This window comes from Lissotriton vulgaris, chromosome 3_1 (assembly GCF_964263255.1).
Source record: "Lissotriton vulgaris chromosome 3_1, aLisVul1.2, whole genome shotgun sequence".
Classification (NCBI taxonomy): Eukaryota; Metazoa; Chordata; class Amphibia; order Caudata; family Salamandridae; genus Lissotriton; species Lissotriton vulgaris.
In genome coordinates, this window is record NC_141689.1 from 2,070,869,338 (window position 1) to 2,070,890,452 (window position 21,115).

The 21,115-nt window shown below is 44.3% G+C and overlaps 1 long non-coding RNA gene across 1 annotated transcript in view; it reads left to right on the plus strand.

Moving 5' to 3' along the window:
* Positions 1 to 3,859: 3,859 nt before the first annotated feature.
* The window catches only part of LOC147728815 (uncharacterized), a 926,808-nt gene continuing 909,552 nt past the window's right edge, over positions 3,860 to 21,115 (plus strand). The window contains exon 1 of the long non-coding RNA XR_015309578.1: positions 3,860 to 3,954. This is a non-coding gene — a long non-coding RNA (uncharacterized LOC147728815). The remainder of the gene's footprint in view (positions 3,955 to 21,115) is intronic.

The window sequence follows — 21,115 nt, forward strand, 5'->3', positions numbered from 1 at the left end:
CCCACCCAGGACCACAAGACCCAAAGCCACCCTGGGCAAAACAATAGTGGAAAGGGTAAGCACCTTTGTTTATCTGGGGTTCACGATTAACGAGAGAATGACGTGGGGTCCCCAGGCAATTAAATCTCAGTTAAAACTTGCCCAACTAGCGAGTGGGATCTTGAGGCTAGCTAATGTTTCAATGATAAAGCCTCTTGGTCCACCACTGGAGGTCTACAAATCACAGGCGAGGGGTGCAACTATGTACGGTGGCGAATTATGGGGTCACTGCAATAAATCCGAAATTATCAGGGTTGAGAACAAGTTCTTAAGGAATCTGTTAGCTCTTCCACCCAGTTCCCCGCTCTGCCCACTAAGACTTACTTGGGGATTACACCAATTGAGTAGGAGGTAGCTCTAAGACCATTAAGGTACTGGCGCCGGTTCTGGGTTACACCTGAGCTGGTTAATTATAGGCAAGAGCTTAGAGAAATACTTAGCTGTATCAGTGTATGTAAAATACCATGGCTCACAGTGGAAAAAACAACCTAGGCGGTAACAGTAGATTGCCCACACAATGGTGGTAGGACAGAAACTAGGACTGAACAGCTTCCAGTTAAAAACTTATTTTTATTAAACAATTTATTTTATAATTCATAAAGCATAAACCTTGACATGTACATCACTTGAAAGACAGACAAGAAATTTAATAAAATACCATTTATAAAATTATAAAACCATTACTAATAAACTTAGGAATTAGAAAGTAATTGTGGGTTAAATAGAACAACACTTGTGAATTATTTAACAGTGAGATGTAAGTTGCGTGTCGACGCGCGTTTCGGCGACCAGCGCCTTTCTCAAGACAGAATTCAATTTTCTATAGCTGGGTCACTACGATCGTGTCGGGCGTTGCCAAAGGAGTTTGTGTTTCCGCCAGACACTAAAGGGCAGCGACTGCTTGTCAGGTCCGTGCTTCTTATTTTAAGTTGCATTTGTTGGTTATCGTGAAAGATGAAAAACTGTAATGGTGTTGAATAACCTGATTAAAAAACGTGTGATGCCGTCGCCTCCACAGAGTATTTTTAGTTGTTTTTATTGATTTCGTGTTGGAATCAACAATAAGCGAAAAATAAAAAGTGTTTTCAACTTGGAACGTTTAATAACGATTCGATTAAGACAGCTTTAATTATCAGGGGCTGTGAATGAAGCCGTAATACGGCTTCAATGGAAACGGGCCGGACTCTATGTAGAATCTGTTTTTTCAAAGCGATCCTTATAACAAAGCCGTGATAAGGCTTCAGAAGAGACTGGCCAGACTCTACAAAGTGTCGTGGATTTTAACACCAAGTCAGAACCTGAAACTTTGATGTTAACGGCTCTAGCACGTGGAGGCAAGCGGATGTCTTGAACGAATTTCCGTTGTGTAGTTAAAAAAGATACCATGGCTCACCTTCATTAAGAAAGGAATTCACTAGACTGGGACTGTCAGTCCTATGGACCGTCCCCGAGAGGGGATGTAACCAGATCTCGGCCATTACGCTTACGAAAGGATATCGTGATGAGAGCTTGAATACGGCTATGTGCAACCCCAAACACGGCTCCAGAACTGTTTCCTTTCTCATGGCAAAAGATACATATCATTTTGAAGGCTACCTAGATGTCATCTATCCTGTCATAGCCAGAAAATTGTACGTGCAATGGCGGCATGGTGTACTACCCATATGGACCTTCACATGCAATTGGAGCTTGTCCGCCCCAAAAAATTGCCCTCTCTGTCGATGTGACAGTGAATCAGAGCAACATGTCTTCTTTTGCCCCGCATACCTCAAACCAAGGAAACACTGGCTTGTCACACTATGTAAAAATCTTGGTTTCCGGCAGTGCATGCTAGCGCTTAGAGTTATGCAAAATGACACCTCAGGACCCATTGTCTTTGCAGTTTCACGTTTTTAGCAGCTATGTGGCGCATAAGGAGAGCTTTAATTGCCTAGGGCCTAGTGTGCCTTACTAGACAAACGATTCTGCTATTGAGGTCTCCCTTAGTCCCTTAGTATACTCTACAATGTGCTCTTATTTGAATGTGATCCTACTGTGACTGTAATAATTAATTGTCATGTTTTAATAACGATAACTTTTTACTATATCAACGATGCATGTCTTTTAAATCTATGCTTTTATGGTATCTTTTACCGAAATAAAGATTTTATGATGATGATATCTAATTTAACCATGTCCTTATGACTTACTTGAAGCCCCAAAGACTACAGGTCATCTATGGCAGAGAAAAAAGTGGCTACCCCAGATGTAAGCTTTTAGATGTGGATGTCAGTAACATGACCTGGAGCTGCCCCCATTTACGAGCATTCTGCCTGCACTTTGGAGACCTGTTTATTTGGGTTGCTTCCTAGTGCTCGGTGTGTGGAAGGTAGGTGCTGCAACTGTTGGTGTCCATGGGCATCATGTGGCATTTAGTGAAGTGGTTATATTAGTCATTGTCCGAGATGGTTCGAAACCCTTGTTGACACTTTGATGTCAGTGGGAGGTGATAATGGGATGTGAGTTTACAGATCCAGAGTGACGCAGGGTCCTGGCGTACCCTAAAAGGGTCACCAGGATTATGAGGCTGAAATATACCTAATATAACTATGTCCCCAGAACTTACTTGATGCCCCACAGACTACTGGTCATCAATGGCAGGGAAACGAGTGGCTGCCCCAGATGTAAGCTTTTAGATGTGGATTTCAGTCACTTGACCTGGAGCTGCCCTCATTTGAGACCATTCTGGGAGACAGTGATACGTACACTCACTGCAACCTTGGGCCGCGCCCTTGCCTGCACTTTGGAAATCTGTTTATTGGGGTCGCTTCCTAGGCCTCGGGTGTGGAAGGTAGGTTCTAAGTTGCTGAACCTGGCACTGGCCAGGAGGAGGATAGCAATTGCCTGTAAGTCCATGGATGGGCCAGCGGGTGTGTGACCTTGTTGAAGGATGTTACTGTGTGGGCCAGGGCTGAGGAGAGGGGGCTTTACTTAGGGAGGATGCCTGAGGTGTGCAGAGCCATCCGATAGTGGGGTTATGGGCAAAAGTGTTAGAATCTTGCTAATACCTGGTCAGAGATGCAGAGAAAGAACCTGAGGGACAGATTGGACCGACTGAGGGAGACGGAAACGAATCCTCTGAGGACACTGATTAGGGATGGACCATACACTAGGAGAGACGAACAACTGAACCTCCCAGCTGAGACGCAACCCCCCTTCTGGTTGTAGACCTGTTGGGCGTATGCCTCCATGCCTAGCTATCCCATTGGAGTGCTGCCTATTGTTCCCACAGTCGGGGACTCTCCCCATTGGCTGCTGCATGGCCATCTGCTCTCTCCATTTCTCACACTCTGACTTCTATTGGATAAGCTAGATGGAGCGATCCCTGCAACGGTTTGGTTGTATTTTGTTTTTCAAGTTTATTGCAGACAAGGGAATGGTACCATGAGTACATTCGTGTTCGTCTGCACAGTTCTGCGTCCGTTACAAGAATGCTATGTTGTTATCCTTCTCCCGCATGGGGAGTTACTTCCATTGAACCTGCATGGGTAAAAGCTGTTTGTATCATTCTTGATTTCCAATGAACTGCCTAGCTCTTATTGATGTTTCATGTATACGGACGGGTCTTTTCTTTCATGTATTGTATATACATGGCAATAAATGTGTTAAAAAAAGGTTGTAGGGTCTTCAAAATCAACGCTGTCGAAATGTGAAAGCATTTGTATGAAGCCTCAAAATGTATTGATTCTAATAAGCGTAGGGTGTGGTAGGATTTATAAGAAAGTAACACCTAATTGCTCACTTGCAAGTACATAATGGATTTATTGTTGTTTCCCTAACAGGATGTCGAAAACAAATGGTAGAAAAATAACTGGGGAGAATTCGTCTTAGAGACTTGCATTGCTGGTCGATCACTAATTGTCGGAGGGTTATATGGTATGTATTAGCTATATTTCTAATTCTGTGATGCCTTTCATTTATTTTATTTGCCGAAAATGTATTGCTTAAAATTTAGGCCTCCATTCTGTTTACCTTATATTGCCTGAATGAGGGCAATTGTACTCCCTTTCTAGTGTGATGTAATGTCTGTCTCTTCTGTCCCCCATTAATGTGGCAATTCAAATGCAGCCTTTTGGGATACTTCTGGTGTCATAACTCTCTGTTCTATGTCCAGAAAAGGAAAATTTTAGCTGTTTCGTTTTCCCTTACAACGCTTAAAACAGTGGCGGACGTCAATTCTATCCAGATGTCCAAGTCAAATACCTAGTTGTAACACTGCTTCATTTGGATTAAGACACACTCAAAATCCATAAACACACAATAAAATATATAAAAACAGAATTTTGTGTAAAATATCAAATACATCCTCTCTATGAAGCGGCTAATGCTAGAACTAAAGAAAGGGCCTATGTTGGAATTCAATAAGGCACAGAATATCACACCAGGTATGAAAATGCAAATTGGTAATTAAAAAGAAATGTATATTATTCTTCATTCGTACAACCAAATGCATGCACAAATATAACAAGTGGCTGAAAATTTGCAAATATAGTATTTTACCTACACTTGTAAGATTAGGGGTATGATTAATATTTCAGTAAATTGATGCGTTGGTTGCGATTAAGTTCTTTCAGTTATATGATGTGATAGTGACATGTGGAAAAAATAAGGTATTCAAGCTGTAACATATCTTAGCTTTCTGTAATAGGTCGTGTTCACTTGGGCCATTGCTGGATTATTCCAATATGTTACTGCTTTACCATGTTGTTTTTAGAGTATGCATGCTATTACAGGATATAGAAAGCACACTAGGGGGTATATTTACAAAATCGCTATGCTACCTTAGGCAACGTTGCACTTTGACGTTTTTTTAAATGCAGGGATGTGTCATATTCACAAGAATACGGTACCCCCCTGTGTTACTCTGGCGCTGGTGCGAAAAGAGCTCCCTTGCGCCAGCACAGGCACCCTGCCTCCATGCTGCTAGGGTGCCTGCGCTGCAGGGGAGATTGTTTATATGTGCAAGAACGGACACCTTCCTGCACATAAATAATCAATATTGGCGATTTGCTCTTTCTATGTTTGCTGCAGAATGCAGCACACATAGAAAAAGAAAAAAACAAGGAGAAATTAATAATGTCTCCTCGTATCGGCATTCTAAGGCCTGGCATTTCCTGGTTTTAGTTTTTGGTGCTGCCTCAGGCTTTTAAATCTGGGGCAGTGTCAAAAAGCAAGGGGTGTTGTGGAGGAACACCCACTGCAATACCCAGTGCCCTCCCCTTTGCAGCAGATGACCGCAGCAGAAAAGGGCATATATTCAAGGTGGAGTTAAGCTGCATTAAGTGGCTAAGCACCACCTTGTAAATATGGGAAACATGCGGTGGGGAATGGGGCTTGTAAATATGCCCCTAGATATTGGAGATAAAACTAAATGGCTTCCTAGCAACCTTCCCTTCTAAAGACACTTAGGTCCTAAATAAGAGTAGAATGGGCAGCCCACCACATTAGGGGAGCCTTTTGCATCATTGATTAGGGACCACCCTCCATATTTAGAAATTCCCATCAGGTAGGTTGGGATCTTCCGGCCTTTAGCAGAGCTGCAGTTGTGCCTTTGAAGGCAGAAAAACTTTCCCCAATGGGCATCATATGTGATGCACTTGCTCATTAAAGATTAAAAAAATGAATTTGAAGACTGCTTTCCCAAATTAGTAGTTTATTCTTGAAAAATAAAAATAAAATGCTTGTACCTACAAAGAGCTTTTTCCATGAGTGTGGGGGTACATAGTGATTTTTCTGCCTACCGCTGCCAAAGCTCTCATGGCAGTCCCAGGTGGTTACCCTTCATGGGGTAACCCTTATTATAAAATGACTGCCCTTTGGTAAATAGGCAATCTGGCCAAAGATTTCCGATGGCAGAGCCGCAAAATTTCCCCTGACTATAAGTAGCGTGATGGAACTTTAAGTTTGGCCTGACAGGAGGATCGCTAAACTCTAATGGGCCCCATAAGCATTTTCTTTCTTCTCAGGGTGCTTTTACCTAATTTAACTAATCATTTGCAAGATATCTACCATCAGGAAATTATTATTATGTAAGATGATGCTCTTATGTTGAAACAGTTTACTTCTTTCAAGGTCTGAATGAAGACATTGCTCCCTTTTATGACCAATCAAAAGCTGAATGCTTCATCTCGACATTGCAGGATACTCAATAAATGAGGACTTTAGGCAGTGAGCTTGAGAGAATGAAAAAAGGAAAATCATTTTATTAATAATGTATATATTTTAATGTACATTCAAATTGAACTGAAATGTCCAATTTCTGCTGATGTGAGACATGCAGTCTTCAGAGGAACTGCACAGTTTTCAACAATTGTTAGAAATTGGGGTCTATAGTTGGCAAGGGTTTGCACCTTTGGCCATGTAGGGACCCTTCTTTCCGGTCAGGGTTAGGGGAGATACACACCTAAAATGTTATTTATTTAAACCATTTATAAAGCGCGCTGTTACCGAGCGGTGTCCTGGCGCTGAAATGATATGATATCTCCCCTAAGATGTTTATCGGTTTCAAAGGCCAAAAAGCCAGGTTTTAATATTTTTACTGAAGGCCATCAGGTTAGTACTTTGTTTCAAAGCCAGGGGCAGTGTATTCCAAATGGTGGAGGCTCCAGAGATGAAGCTGCGGCCTCCCCATCGTACTTTTCTAATCCGAAAAGTCTTGACTAGCCCTTTGTTGGCTGACCTTAACTGTCTGTAAAAACAGAGAGGGACCCAGAGACCCAAAGGAGTAGGGTACCAAAAGACAAGTATGTCAACAGAGAATCCCCCTTTGGGTAAATATAAGAGTAAACCACAGTTTTATACCAAACATACATACATATACACAATCAGGAGCAATAAATGATTAACATGAATCAGACATACAAAAGATAGCATGCTTTATCAGTGGAGGAGCACTAGGCTACTAAGGATAAGAAACTCCTACAAAATTGTGGAATTCTCAAACCTGGAGTAACTTAATCCAAAATTATCAAAATTCTGGTGGCTCTTTCCACGTTTTTAATTGGAATCATTTTCCCTATGCAATGTCCCACATTTTATAAGTAATCCTTATTTTGACAATGTACTGTTTTTTAATTTGTTTTTATTATCTGAATAAAATGTACGAGGTCTTTTGTATGTCTGATTCATGTTAATCATTTATTGCTCCTGATTGTGTATATGTATGTATGTTTGGTATAAAACTGTGGTTTACTCTTATATTTACCCAAAGGGGAATTCTCTGTTGACATACTTGACCTTAACTGTCTGCCTGGCATGTACAGTTGAAAGTGCTGTTGCAGAAAGGATGGTCCTAGTCCATTCCCAGCCTTGTACACCATACACAATGATTTAAACATTATCCGCTTTCGCACCGGGAGCCAATGCATCTTTCTCAATTCCTGTGCCACCGGTGCAAACTTGGGCAGGCCAGTAATTAATCGAGCAGCTGCATTTTGCAGCATCTGCAGTTTATTGAGCAGCCCCTGCTGGGCTTGCAGGAGAAGACTGTTGCAGTAATCAAGGCGGGACAGCACAAGTGCTGTCACCACCGTTTTGCTGTTACTGTCTGAAAGGAAGGGGAGAACTTTCCTAATGGTTTTCATGATCCAATAGATGGAGGAAGTTAATGCGTTAACTTGGGGTTTGAAAGATAGTTGGCTGTCAATAAGAACTCCCAGGTTCTTTACCTTCGTTGCCGGGATGGGTGGAGATCCCATATCATGGGGCCACCATTTGGGGCTCCAGAAACTAACATCAGTGCCGAAGAGAAGAACCTCGGTTTTAGAGGAGTTCAATTTAAGGCAGTTCCCTGCCATCCAAGAGCTCACTGCAGTCATGCAGTCCTGGAACCTAGCCGCTATTCCTTCTTCTCTCCCTGGCAGCAGAGATACCACAATCTGTGTATCATCTGCGTAAGATGTTAATTCAAATCCAAATGACCGAATCACCGGGGCAAGGGAGGAAACATAAATATTAAAAAGGGTGGGGCTTAGGGAGGAGCCCTGTGGGACCCTCCCGGGTAGTTTGAAAGGTCTAGATTCAAAATCTCCCAGGGCCACCACCTGAACCCTATCGGCAAGGAAGGATTTCAATATGCTCAGGGCAGTCCCCTGGATTCCACAGCCTTCTAAACAGTCCACCAAGATACGATGATGGACCGTGTCGAAGGCCGCAGAAAGATTGAGGAGTACTAGGGCTGCCCGTCCTCCTGCATCTAGTGCCTTCCTAATCTCTTCCGTGGATTTGATCAGGGCAGTCTCGGTGCTGTGGCCTTCCCTAAACCCTTGTTGGGCGATGTCCAAGCTCTGGGAGGAAGTTTAGCTGCAATGGTAGCCTAGCTATGGGCCGGTAGCTATTGGGGTCTGAGATATCGAGTGTCGTTTTTTTTAAGCAGAGGGGCAATCGACACTCGTTTCCAGCATGTTGGATATTCTCCGATGTCAAGCATCTGGTTGAATAGATCCGCAAGAGTACACGATGTGGGGATAGCTGCCAACTGTGCAACTGAGGCTGGACAGGGATCTTGAGGTGAGCCTGATTTAGTTGCCTGGATCAGTTTTTTTATCTCTTCCGAGTTCACAGGACGGAACCCAGAGAGTTTCGCCTCGTGTGGATTGGCCAAAGTGGTCCTATATGTCCCTTCAAGAAGAGTCGACCCCATTTGATGTTCCAATGCCGAGAAAATCAGTTCTACTTTGTTTAAAAAGAACTTGGCAAGGGACTCACAAAGTTCCAAAATTGGGGGAACAGTTACTGACTTGGGAGTGACCAAACAGGTGACGGTATCAAAGAGTTCTCTAGTAGAGTTCTTAGCTCCCTCAATCAGGTCAGTAAAATATGTGCTTTTGGCCTTCCTGATCATTTCTTTGTAGATCTTTTGACTGGCGTTGAGCTTGATTTTATCTGCCTGAAGGTAATCTGTACGCCAAATGCGCTCTAGTTTTTTACAGATCACCTTATGATCTCGTAACTCATGGGTGAACCAGGGAGCAGAAGGTATTGTGCGAGTGGGGCAGCAGCGTTTCGGCTGCGCTAAAATAGTACATGCTCGATCTATCCACTCTGTGTACTTCTCTGCAGCTTCATTTACATCTGCAGGCAAAGTAAACATAGAGGATGTAAGCCGATCCTCCAATGCCCTTCCATCAAGCTCTTTCCAGGGTCTATACAGCTTTGATGGCTTCCTATCCTGCCTGACCCTGACCAATTGGGGTGTTTAGATGTTAAAAAACACCACTAAGTGATCTGACGAGGCCATGGACTCTGTATAAATGAAATGTAGATGCAGATTGTTTGTGAAGATGCCATCCAATGTGTGCCCTACTGTATGTGTGGCTCCTCTTACCACCTGAGTCAGTCCTGCCCCCTGCATTGCTTCGAGCAGAGCTAAAGTGTCCGGGTCTGAGCCCCCTTCTAAATGGAAATTTAAATCTCCTAGAGCGGTAAAGGATTTGGTACACAGGGCCTCTTCCAGGAAGGTGCCCACAATTTCGTGGAACTGCGACTTGGACCCAGGTGGTCTATACAAGAGGCAGCCATGGAAGGTTTGGTGATTTGATATTGAAAGCTTAAATCCCAGCGCCTCACACGTTTGTGAGGACACCTCCTGGAATGATCCCTGGATAGAGGCATGATAGATGATAGCAAGCCCACCCCCTCTTTTACCGGTTCTATCCAGAACGCGGCTAAGGTGGCCTGCAGGCATTGCATTAACTAGATCCGGTCCTGATGCCGCATCTGTCCAGGTCTCCGTAATAAATGCAGTTTTGGCATTTTTGTCCTGAATCAGTTCTGCGCACTCTGTTTATGTTTATGTTTGGGAAATTTGTATTGAGCACAACTACCCTAGGGTGTCTCGGCGCATAAGACCATACCAGCCTAAAAAACAAGAGGACGCTACTGATTAAATAACCAGGTCTTTAGTTGTTTCCTAAAGATTAGGAGAGTGGGACAACTTCTGATGGAAATGGGAAGAGAGTTCCATAATTTTGCGGTGGCCACAAGAAAACGTCTGTCTCCCCAAGATGATGTTTTTGTTCGAGTGACAGGGAGACGAAGGGCCGTAGAAGAGCGAAGAGTTCTAGTGGGGGTGTAAATGCGAAAGGCGTCCACAAGAAACTGAGGCCCTGAGTTATGAATGGCCCTATAGGCGATACAAAGGGCCTTAAACTTGATCCGGTTTCGTACCCTAAGCCAATGAAGATGGCGAATGGCATTCGTAGTTGATTTAAATTTGGGAATCCGGAGTAACACCCTCGCTGCATCATTCTGAACAGACTGAAGTTTATTCAGCACTTTCTCTTGGGCATTACGAAGGAGTGCGTTGCAGTAGTCAATTTTCGTAAAAATCAAGGACGTGACAAGGGTTTTACTCGACGAAGATGGAAGATAGGGAATCAATTTTTTGATTTTCTTTAAAAGATAAAAGGAGGAGGATACCACATTGTTAACGTGGTGGTTGTAAAGGAGTTTGTCATCAACCATCACTCCCAGGTTCCTAACCTTTGGGACAGGTTGAGGTGGAAGGCCCAAATCTTCGGGCCACCAGATGGACGACCAGACGGGAGATGGATTTCCAAACGTCATGACCTCGGTTTTCTCCGAGTTTAACTTTAAACAGTTATTGGTCACCCATAAGCTGGTGGCTAGCATCGCCTCTTGGAATCTGGAAGCTAATTCTGCTCCATCTTTGTGAACTGCTAGGACCAGCTGGGTATCGTCAGCGTAGGTGGTTAAGCTCAGTCCATATGATTTGATTACCCTCGCCAAGTCCAAGACGTAGATGTTGAATAACGTGGGACTTAGCGAGGAACCCTGCGGCACCCCACAGGGAAGCCCAAAGATGGGAGAGTAGTAGGAACCCAGTTTGACAGTTTGCGTACGGTCCAAAAGAAAAGATGCCAGGAGGTCATTTGCAAGATGATTAATGCCAAGAGATGCGAAACTGTAGATCAGAATAGAGTGATCGACCGTGTCAAAAGCCGCGGATAGGTCCAGCAATATACGTACCGCTGATCCGCCCTGATCCATAATTGCCCTAATTTCGTCCGTTGCTTTAATCAAGGCCGTCTCTGTCTCGTGGCCCTGTCTGAAGCCAAACTGAGTATCGTCTAGTAAGTGGTTACTCTCAATGTAGTCAGATAACTGCCTATTGAGTAGTTTTTCAATTATCTTAGCAGGAAAAGGGAGACATGCTATAGGGCTATAATTAATGGAGGCAGTGGGGTCCAAGGTTGGTTTCTTCAATAATGGCTTGATCACTGCTTGTTTCCAGGCTGGGGGGAAAGTCCCAGAGCTGAAAATGGTGTTACAGATTTCCAAAAGGGGTGGGGGCAATTACATCTGGTATTAGCTTGAGAATAGAAGGAGGACAAGGGTCTAATGGAGACCCTGATCTAGTGGATGAAATAAGGTTGCTGATCTGATCAGCGCTGGCCATGTCAAAATGGAGCAATGAAGGGGAGGTGGGTTTTTGGGGAGGGGAAGGGATTAGTTCATTAGGGAGGGGAGGAATGGGGAATGCTGTATAAATCTTAGTGACCTTAGTGGTGAAAAAAACAGCCAAGCAGTTGCATAACTCTTGGGATATATCGGTGGGTTCACTAGATTGTGGAATAGATAGTGTATTAACCACCTGAAGGAGTTTTTTGGCTGAGTTCTGAGCAGAAGCAATTTGAGAGGAGTGCTGTGTTTGACCAGGGACCTGGCATTGATGAGTATACAGTTGATTGTATTCTCCTCCCTATCCCCCCTAATGTATCCGGACCTGATGAGTGCCCTGATAGGTGTACATAAAATTGCAGGTGGGCATGAGAAGCATGCTGGGCAAGAGATAGATCCAATCAGCATGTTCTTGTCCGGTGTTATACAAATGCAATTCTCCTCCACCCTTCCCTTCAGCCTCAGCAACAACTCACGGTTGTTCACCCCTGGAGTAGTTTGGCACGAGCAGACAGGCTTATCTCAGAGGCAGTGTGTAAAGCATTTGTGCCAGCATACAGTAACACAGTGAAAACACTAAAAAATGGACACCAAACAAGTTTAGAAGAATAACCAAAACTTTATCGAAACCAACATGACATAATATGACAAAAAAATCCAACATACAATACTGTAAAAATAGTTACTTTGCAAGATAACCTTTAATTTCTTCTGAATCTGTAGGTCCGTTAGGGGCTACCCGAATGCTGAAAAAGACAGAGTCTAACAGTTCCAGCCGACGTTGTCGGTTCGGGCCAGCTAAAGCATCAATAGAATTGTTCTTGTTTTGGCTGACCCCGATGGTACAAGTCGGTCGGGCAACCATTGCGGTTCCTGAGACTTCTTGAACTGGGGGAAAGCTCTCCTTCCAAGCCCTTGGAGAGACTATCCCAAGCAGGATACACACACTCCTCTCCTTGGTAAAAACAGCTACTGCAGGCCAACCCCAGACAGCATACAGCAAAGGAGCAGTGGTCCTCCTTCAGTTTCTTCCTGTCATTCACCTTGGCAGAGGTTCCTCTTGAAGTCCAAAAGTGATCTAAAAGTCTGGGGTCTGGGCCCCATTTTTTATAGTACAAAATCCTTTGTTCTCTGGAGGCAGAGAGTGTCTTTGCCCTGCCAAAATCTGTTCTGTTCTCCCTGGTGCAACTGTCCTGCAGGAGGTGGAGACAGCCTTTTCCAAGGCAGACCAGTCCCATTCAGGTGTGAAATAAATCTCCTCCCCCTACTCTAAATGCTTCCCAGGTCTATTCATTCCAGCCCTGACTAACCCTTTTAAGGTAGGACACACCTCACCCCCACCCCTCCAAGTGGCTGTCTGAACAGAATGCACATCCCCATTCCCTGTCACTCCAAAGTCAGACAGTCTATACACAAATCAGCAGAGGCACAAAGGATGGATAAGCAAGAAAATACCTAGTTTCTAAAAGTGTTATTTTCAAACCCAGAATATAAAAATCATCCTTACTAAAAGATGCATCTTTATATTCTGAGTTTAGGCATACTAAACCACATTTTCCCATCTCATTCCCAAGGGCAGTTATACTCCCCATTCAATCCTATCGGACAGATAGCCTTTTAATAGTGAAAATGAATTGGCCGTATTTCACTATCAGGACATGCTACACACATCAGGGCCTATCCTACCTTTCACATACACTGCACCCTACCCAAAGGGGTACCTTGGGCGTAACCCTAGGAGTGACTCACATGTAAGAAAGAGGAAGGTGAGGGCCTGGCAAGTGGGTGCTCTTGACAGGGCGCCATGGCAATACTAGACTGCATACAGGCACTGCAAAGGCTGCTTTTGTGGGTTGCACACTCTGTGCTGCAAGCCCACTAGCAGCATTTGGTTTACAGGCCCTGGCACACACAGTGCACTATATAAGAGACTTAACAGTAAACCAAATAAGCCAAATATTGAAACACTAATCCACGACCACAGTTTACAGGGGGAGCACTTGCACTTTGGCACTGAAGAGCAGTGCAAAGTGCCCAAAGCATCTAGGCTAGCAAAAACAAAGTCCAACACACAGTAAACACACAGGAGGCCAAGGCAAAAATACAGGGGAAACCGCACCAAGGATGCCAGGTCTGACAACAATCATAAAAACAGAAAAAAACATTGTTTTGAACTCAGTGTATTAAACCTACTTTTGTATCTAAGAGTAGCACCTGATCCATAGAGAAGAAAATAATGCAAATTAGAAGCAAGAAAGCCAAATTGTTTATTTTTCGCAAATCTAACACAGAATGAACAACCCCAGGTTATATTGCATTCATGTGTTTTTCAAACTGCTATTAAAACAACAATGATGTGTTTTCCTGAATTTTAAGAGCTGCAATTAATTATTTTTGTTGCCTTTAATTACTAATGCTAATTTAATTTGTATTAACTTGTTTTAACAAATACAGAAGACACTGAATGAAAGAATACTTGCGTGACCAGTAGCCTTTTGTTTTCCTTTATCGTTCACCTCATTATGTGCCAAGCTCTATTCATCTGTTGAAGTGTACCATTTAAAACTTTGGTTTAATGTAGAAATGTTGATAAAGAAAGGCGTGGCAAAAATGTAAACTCCTTATATGAAAATGAGTATTTCGCCACTCAAATGGTATTATTACAAGCATGGCACCATGGCTACGAAGCAGGCCTTTGAAACTGCAGACAAGGCTGCAGTGTTCATTTGTAAAACTAAACACGTCTGGCATCTATAAGTCACATATGACAATAAATAAACAACTGTAGATTGAATATTTGTAAGACAGGAAACATGACAGTTACCCCAACTGGCATGTTTCAGTCATTGCACAGACACCGATATGCTGTAATTACTTAAGATGGCAGAATCGGTGATTGCCTCGGTTTATAAAACTATTATTACATCAATCGCTAGAAAGTAAGACGAAATATCACTCTTTCGATATTTTACTAATTGGCAAAAATCGAATTCATTTGAACTTGAATTCTTTGTTTGTGCAAATATAATAATATTGACTTTTTAGTGTTGCTAAATTATGCCTTACCTGGTTGCAGTAACACTTTTCTTACGGAGGAATGCCTTGCTGTGACTTGCCATTAGATTTCTCCCTGACCCAGAGAACTGTTAAAATTTCTGAATGGCCTTCATAATTATTGCAATGCCTAAAGACAATGTGACTTATTTGACTCAATGGTGTAGGGGAACGCACCATCTGCAAAATGAAGAAACAATATGAGAGTTAGTACTGGAAGAACCACCCAAATATGAACAATGCAAAGAGTTGTGAGTGGAGAGGTTAACACAGTTTAGAGGCACACCTATATAGCCTAACAGATTAGCTGAAATGAAATTCCATTTTGGAATACTTGAAAACAAAAGGACGGTGCTTCTTGGGATAGCTTCTTACAGAAAAGACAGAACTATAAGCAAACAATGGAAGGGACACTATGGGTTTTTTGATGGCTATGATGAGGGGCCAACACCAAGAGATTATGGGAAACATTGTTTACAATGTGGTGTTTACACCGCAGTATCTTTAAAACGATGCCATTGCAACGCAAGTCGTTACTACGGCTTGCGCTGGATGGCGCTGTTGGATAAGGAATATTGTAATTTTATATTCCAACACCTTCCCTACTGTTACGTGGGCTGGTGTTGGAATATAAAATTATAATAATCTTCAATCCGCGCACACCAACGCAAATCGTTGTAACGACTTGCGTTGTAATGGCAGCGTTGTAAAGTACTGCGATCTAAAAGATCGCGTTGTACTGACGTACATCCAGAGATTATAGTTACCAAAGGAGAGGAATCTGTTTCATCTTGAATATCCAGAGCTGATCCCAGTTCTTAGGGTCAGAGGAATCTATAGGAAGAAAGGGCATATTGGAAAGAGAAGCCGAAGGTCTGTGGGAATGAATATCGACTGGAAGTGGTGGCCTACCTACCACTGAAATATATATATATATATATATATATATATATATATATATATATATATATATATATATATATATATATATTTATATATATATATATATATATATATATATATATATATATATATATATATATATATATATATATATTTATTACCTACTGGCTATCGCCAGTAGGTATATATAGTTAGGATTAATTCCCTATGGGACTTTTGAAAATTCTATGTCTAATAACTTTGGCGTTTGTGGATGGAATCGGCTGAAATTTTCAGGAAAATGGCACATTTTGTTTCTGAGCAGCTCCTGAAAATTTGGTGGGGTTTCGTCAAGGGGGGGCTGAGAAAAAAGGGGGGTCCCAAAACGCGTTTTTTGCATTGAGTTTTCCATAGGGCGGTTGGACTCACTTTTAGCTCGAACGGCTGAATGGATTTGCACGAAACTTGGCAAAATTGTAGGGACTGTTAGCCCGATGTGCCTTTGCTAGGTCTCAATATATGTGCTCCAGTAGTTTTTGAGAAATTAACGTTTAAATCAAGATATATATCTGTAACAGCGCTCTGGGCAGCGATCCGGTCCGCTTACTTTTCGCTTATCGGAACTTTGCGCGCAGAAAGCTGATTGGCTCTCCGGTGTCTGTCAACATTCTAAACAGTCCGGAGCGGCCGCCATCTTGTCTCTCGGTAGGATCGAGAGAGAAGAAGAGGTGAAAAACGAAGGGTGAATTTAATGAAAGGGGGCAAGGTATCCTCCTTTTGACCCCCTAGGAATGCTGTTGGGGTTATTAAAGGGACCCGTGGGGAAAAGAAAAAAAAAATGATTTTTCACGGTAGAAGCGCTTCACGGGCCGCGAACTGGGCCGCAAACTGGTAGCGAAACGGGAATTCGCCATTTTGTGCTTCGTAAATTAAATTACTAGTTATAAGTGGGTACGGGAGACGTATCCTAATCCCCTATGTTTCCTGAGGGTGGGTGAGGAGGCTGATATATGTTGATACATCTCTTCCAGCGGCTGTGCGTGAGCTTTTTTTTTTTTTTTGCTGTGTGACAGTCCGGAGCGGCCGCCATCTTGTCTCTCGGTAGGATCGAGAGAGAAGAAAAGGTGAAAAACTAAGGGGGAATTTAATGAAAGGGGGCAAGGTATCCCTCTCTTGACCCCCTAGGAATGTTGTTGGGGTTATTAAAGGGTCCCGTGGGGAAAATAAAAAAAAAATGATTTTTCACGGTAGAAGCGCTTCACGGGCCGCGAACTGGGCCGCAAACTGGTAGCGAAACGGGAATTCGCCATTTTGTGCTTCGTTAATTAAAGTACTAGGTATAAGGGGGTGCGGGAGACATATCCTAATCCCCTATGTTTCCTGAGGGTGGCTGAGGAGGCTGATATATGTTGATATATCTCTTCCAGCGGCTGCTCCATCTTGCCTTTTTTCGAATGCCACAATTTTGTCGTGCACGGCAGCCATTTTAGATGCCAGGCTGGTCCCAGGCTATCACCTACCCCTGCGGATGTAGTTTATGGCCCCAGCTGTAGAGAATTCAGACATGGCAATCCTCCTGATTCAGGCGTGTGAGTACTGATTTCAGTGCTAGTCTCCCGCCTCCCGATTTCTGCAAGCAAAAACCCGGGGGCATATTACTAACAACTAGCGATAATTTTTGTCTATAACTTGTTTAGAGACAAAAATTATCGCCGCACATCGGCGATTTTTATCGCAGATAAACCTTGCTATTATCGCAGAAAAGTCAGCGATATTCATGTATTATCGACCTAATGCTCTTAGCCATGTTATCCACCTCCCATTGGATAACATGGCTAAGAACTGCTCAGGGCAGGTGTTAGATTTTGGAGATATTCGCGCTTAGCGCGAATATCTCCAAAAGTTGGTAATAGAAGGTAGCGATGTTAGGGACTGTTTCCAGTCGCTAACATCTTGGCACGCCACTTTGCATGTCATTAGTGATAAGTATCACTGACATGCAAAGCCGGGCCCAAGATGGTCGCTATCTCCTTTTAGGTGTCACTAACTGGTGTTAGCGACAGCTTGATAATAGGGAAATAATTTTATCTCCGCTTTCATGGTTTTTAAAGCCAAAAAAGCGGAGATAAACCCCCTTGATAATATGCCCCACGATTCCTTGGGGGTTTCAGCTGACAGGGCTTGGTATTGTGTTACATGGTAATTTTTCCATGAAACGTCAGAGGGTCGATGTAGGGGTTCTAGAAGAGGTGATAAACCATTTAAGCCTCATGAACAAGCGCATGGTCTTTTAAAGATTTGTGAAGTACTCGGGGCGGCGGTGTGTGTGTGCCCTCTTTCAGGAGCGGGCGGGGGGGCACTGCCAGCAACTTGCCAGGTCAGGTAGTGTTCAACACGTGCATCACTCTTTCTCTGCTTGCTATTGCGCTCCATGCTTCGGAAAGGTAAGAAAAAGAACGTGCATTTGAGTTTGAAATGTCCGATCCTGCAGCAGCACACTTCCAAAGCCCACACATGACAATAACCCGATTCAAGGCCCCATTCACCCGTTTTTCAAAAAATAGATAACACTCCAACAAATTAAGGTTATAAAACTTTATTAACTTTTAACGATAATGAACAGAACAAAAACTAAAAACATTTAAACATTTATTAACACAAAAAGCAACAATGGTTAGAAGCTGTCTTTTGTGCGAATAGTCCCAAGGCAGCACAACGTGCAGAGTTCTGGACGGCACCCAGGTGATGTCGCCTGGGTGCCGCACTGGTTTAGGGATCCTACAATGCTGCTCCGAAAATTGGCGTGGGGCGTCCCGGGTGGGGCGGGGGGAGGCCTCGTCAGTAGCGGTCTGTTGTGCGAATAGTCCCAAGGCAGCACAACGTGCAGAGTTCTGGACGGCACCCAGGTGATGTCGCCTGGGTGCCGCACTGGTTTAGGGATCCTACAATGCAGCACAGAAAAACAGCGTGGGGCGTCCCGGGTGGTGCGGGGGGAGGCCTCGTCAGTAGCGGTCTGTGTCCAGTGTCACATGGCTGACACAACATGTACGACAGGCACCCAGGTGATGTCCAGTAAACTGCCGCACTGGTTTTGGTATCCTACAATGCTGCTCCGAAAATTGGCGTGCGGCGGCCCGGGGGGGGGGGGGGGGGGGGAGGCGGCGTGAACGGGTCTCCCCAGGTGGCGGCCATCTAGCTGAGTTGCGCTCGCTCTTGCGGCCACAGCGTCTCGCTCACCATGTTGTGGAGTTGCTCCCACTCTTGCAGTGCAGCGATAGGCGGCTGCCACATGGCTGTCAAAATGGCGGACGGCTCTTCGGTTTTGGGCCTGGTCCACTGAAATGGCCCTGGGACACCTTGGAAGTCGGACGCTTGCCTGCTAGGGCTTGGGCTCCATTCTCGAAAAGCGTCCCCTCAGCCGTGAAGATTGTATAAAAGTCTTGGGGGCCCCCGACTCCCGCAGGCTTCCGGTGGGGAGCGGCTGCCATGATTGCTCGCGGAATGACCACGACGGAGCCACGAGATGGTGGTGCTCTCATGCTGACGCCAGCTTCAGTCTGAATGATCCAGAAACAAGGTGGGGCTTTCATCGTTTGGGAAAAAAAAATGTTCTAAACCAATGAAAAGTGTTATTTTTAGGTCATATGACCAAGCCTTCCATCTTTAGGAAACCAAAAGTAAAATGAACCAATGAAAAGTTTTATAAACAAGTCACATGACCTGTTATGCGACATAGGGCTACAAAAAGCGTAGAAAATCCGTTGGCACGTGAGGCGGCGTCAGTAGCGGACCGATGTGCGAATAGGCCGAAGGCAGCACAACGCGCCGAGATCCGGATGGCACCGAGGTGGTGTCCAGCAAATTGCCGCAGTGGTGTGGCCATCCTACAATGCTGCGCCGAAAGACGGCGTGTCCAGCTGAATTGCGGTCACTGTTGCGGTACAGTGACTCGAACGCGCCGAGATCCGGATGGCGCCGAGGTGGTGTCCAGCAAATTGCCGTACTGGTGTGGCCATCCTACAATGCTGCGCCGAAAGACGGCGTGTTCAGCTGAGTTCCGGTTACTCTTCCGGCACAGTGACTCGAACGCGCTGAGATCCGGATGGCACCGAGGTGGTGTCCAGCAAGTGGCTGCACTGGTGTGGCCATCCTACAATGCTGCGCCGGAAGTCGGCGTGGGGTGCCCCGTTGGCTTATGAGGTGATGTCAGTAGTGGACTGATGTGTCAATAGGTCGGAACCAGCACAAGGCGCCAAGATCCGAATGGCAAGTCCTGGATGTTGAGTGCCTCAGTTGAGATTTCTGAGAAGTGCTTGTAGAACTGTCTGAAGCTTATTTGCACCTGCTGCAGCTTCACTAGGTCCGGCGGAACTTGTTGCCTTTTCCTTTGTGCTTCTTTTCCTACAATGCGTTTCTTCTGAAGACACGACCAGGTCCCTGAATGTGTGCAGGGGGACGCTATTGAATGAATGAACGCGCCGAGATCTGGATGGCACCGAGGTGGTGTCCAGCAAATTGCCGCACTGGTGTGGCCATCCTACAATGCTGCGCCGAAAGTCGGCGTGGGGTGCCCCGTTGGTTTATGAGGTGATGTCAGTAGCGGACCGATGTGTGAATAGGTCGGAACCAGCACAAGGCGCCCTGCACTGTTGAGCCTTTTTCAATGTCTGTTTTTTGTTCTTTCCCCTCCATCAAAAACAAAACAAAAATACAAGGCGCCAAGATCCGAATGGCAAGTCCTGGATGTTGAGTGCCTCAGTTGAGAGTTCTGAGCAGTGCTTGTAAGACTGTCTGAAGCTTATTTGCACCTGCTGCAGCTTCACTAGGTCCGGCGGAACATTTTTCCTTTTCCTTTCTGCTTCTTTTCCTACAATGCGTTTCATCTGAAGACACGACCAGGTCCCTGAATGTGTGCAGGGGGACGCTATTGATTGAATGAAAATGGCGGCTTGACAGAAAGCTGACTCAAGCGTTACTGTTGGTGCTATACAGACAAAAATTGGTTTTCAGTTTGTACATTCTTCAGGTTTTTTTTTCCATCCAAGTCTGATTGAGAGTTTGTAGAAAAATGGCTTCAGATTTTCCACATACTACTCTTCAACATTCTTCCTAAATGTAACAATGTGAAACTCACTAGGAGAACGGCTGTTTCTGTTTCCTTTCAAAATGCTGCCACCAATATTTTCTGAATAGAAGACACCATCTTGTAACATAAAGGGCCGAAAGGGGTTCTGGTCTGGCCGATGGTTGGTGGAGACATTTTGACTATATCTTGGACCTGCCCGGCCTCGCCCAAAATGGCGCCGGTATAAATGGGACTCGTAACTCTTTGCCCGCAAATGTATATCTAGAAAATGTTATTGTAAGTGGCCCTGTCGTATTTTAATTACAAAATGTACGTCCACCGATTCCGCAACTGTTAGACACCTTTGTTCTTGTCACCTAATGGCCCGCTCGTTACGTTCTTCTACAGTGTAAATGTCTCCTCATCATATACGATTTGAGTTTGCTCCGTGGCCGGCCCACGTGGTTATAGGCCCGTATTTGTATACTGACATTTTCACAATAAAGGTTTTTAAAACAAAACACGGTAGTAGTATTTTCATTTGTAAAGTTTTTACTTTTAGTGACTGTTTTCGAATCAGTAAAAGGCAAGTGAAATAAAGCAGTCCAATTACAT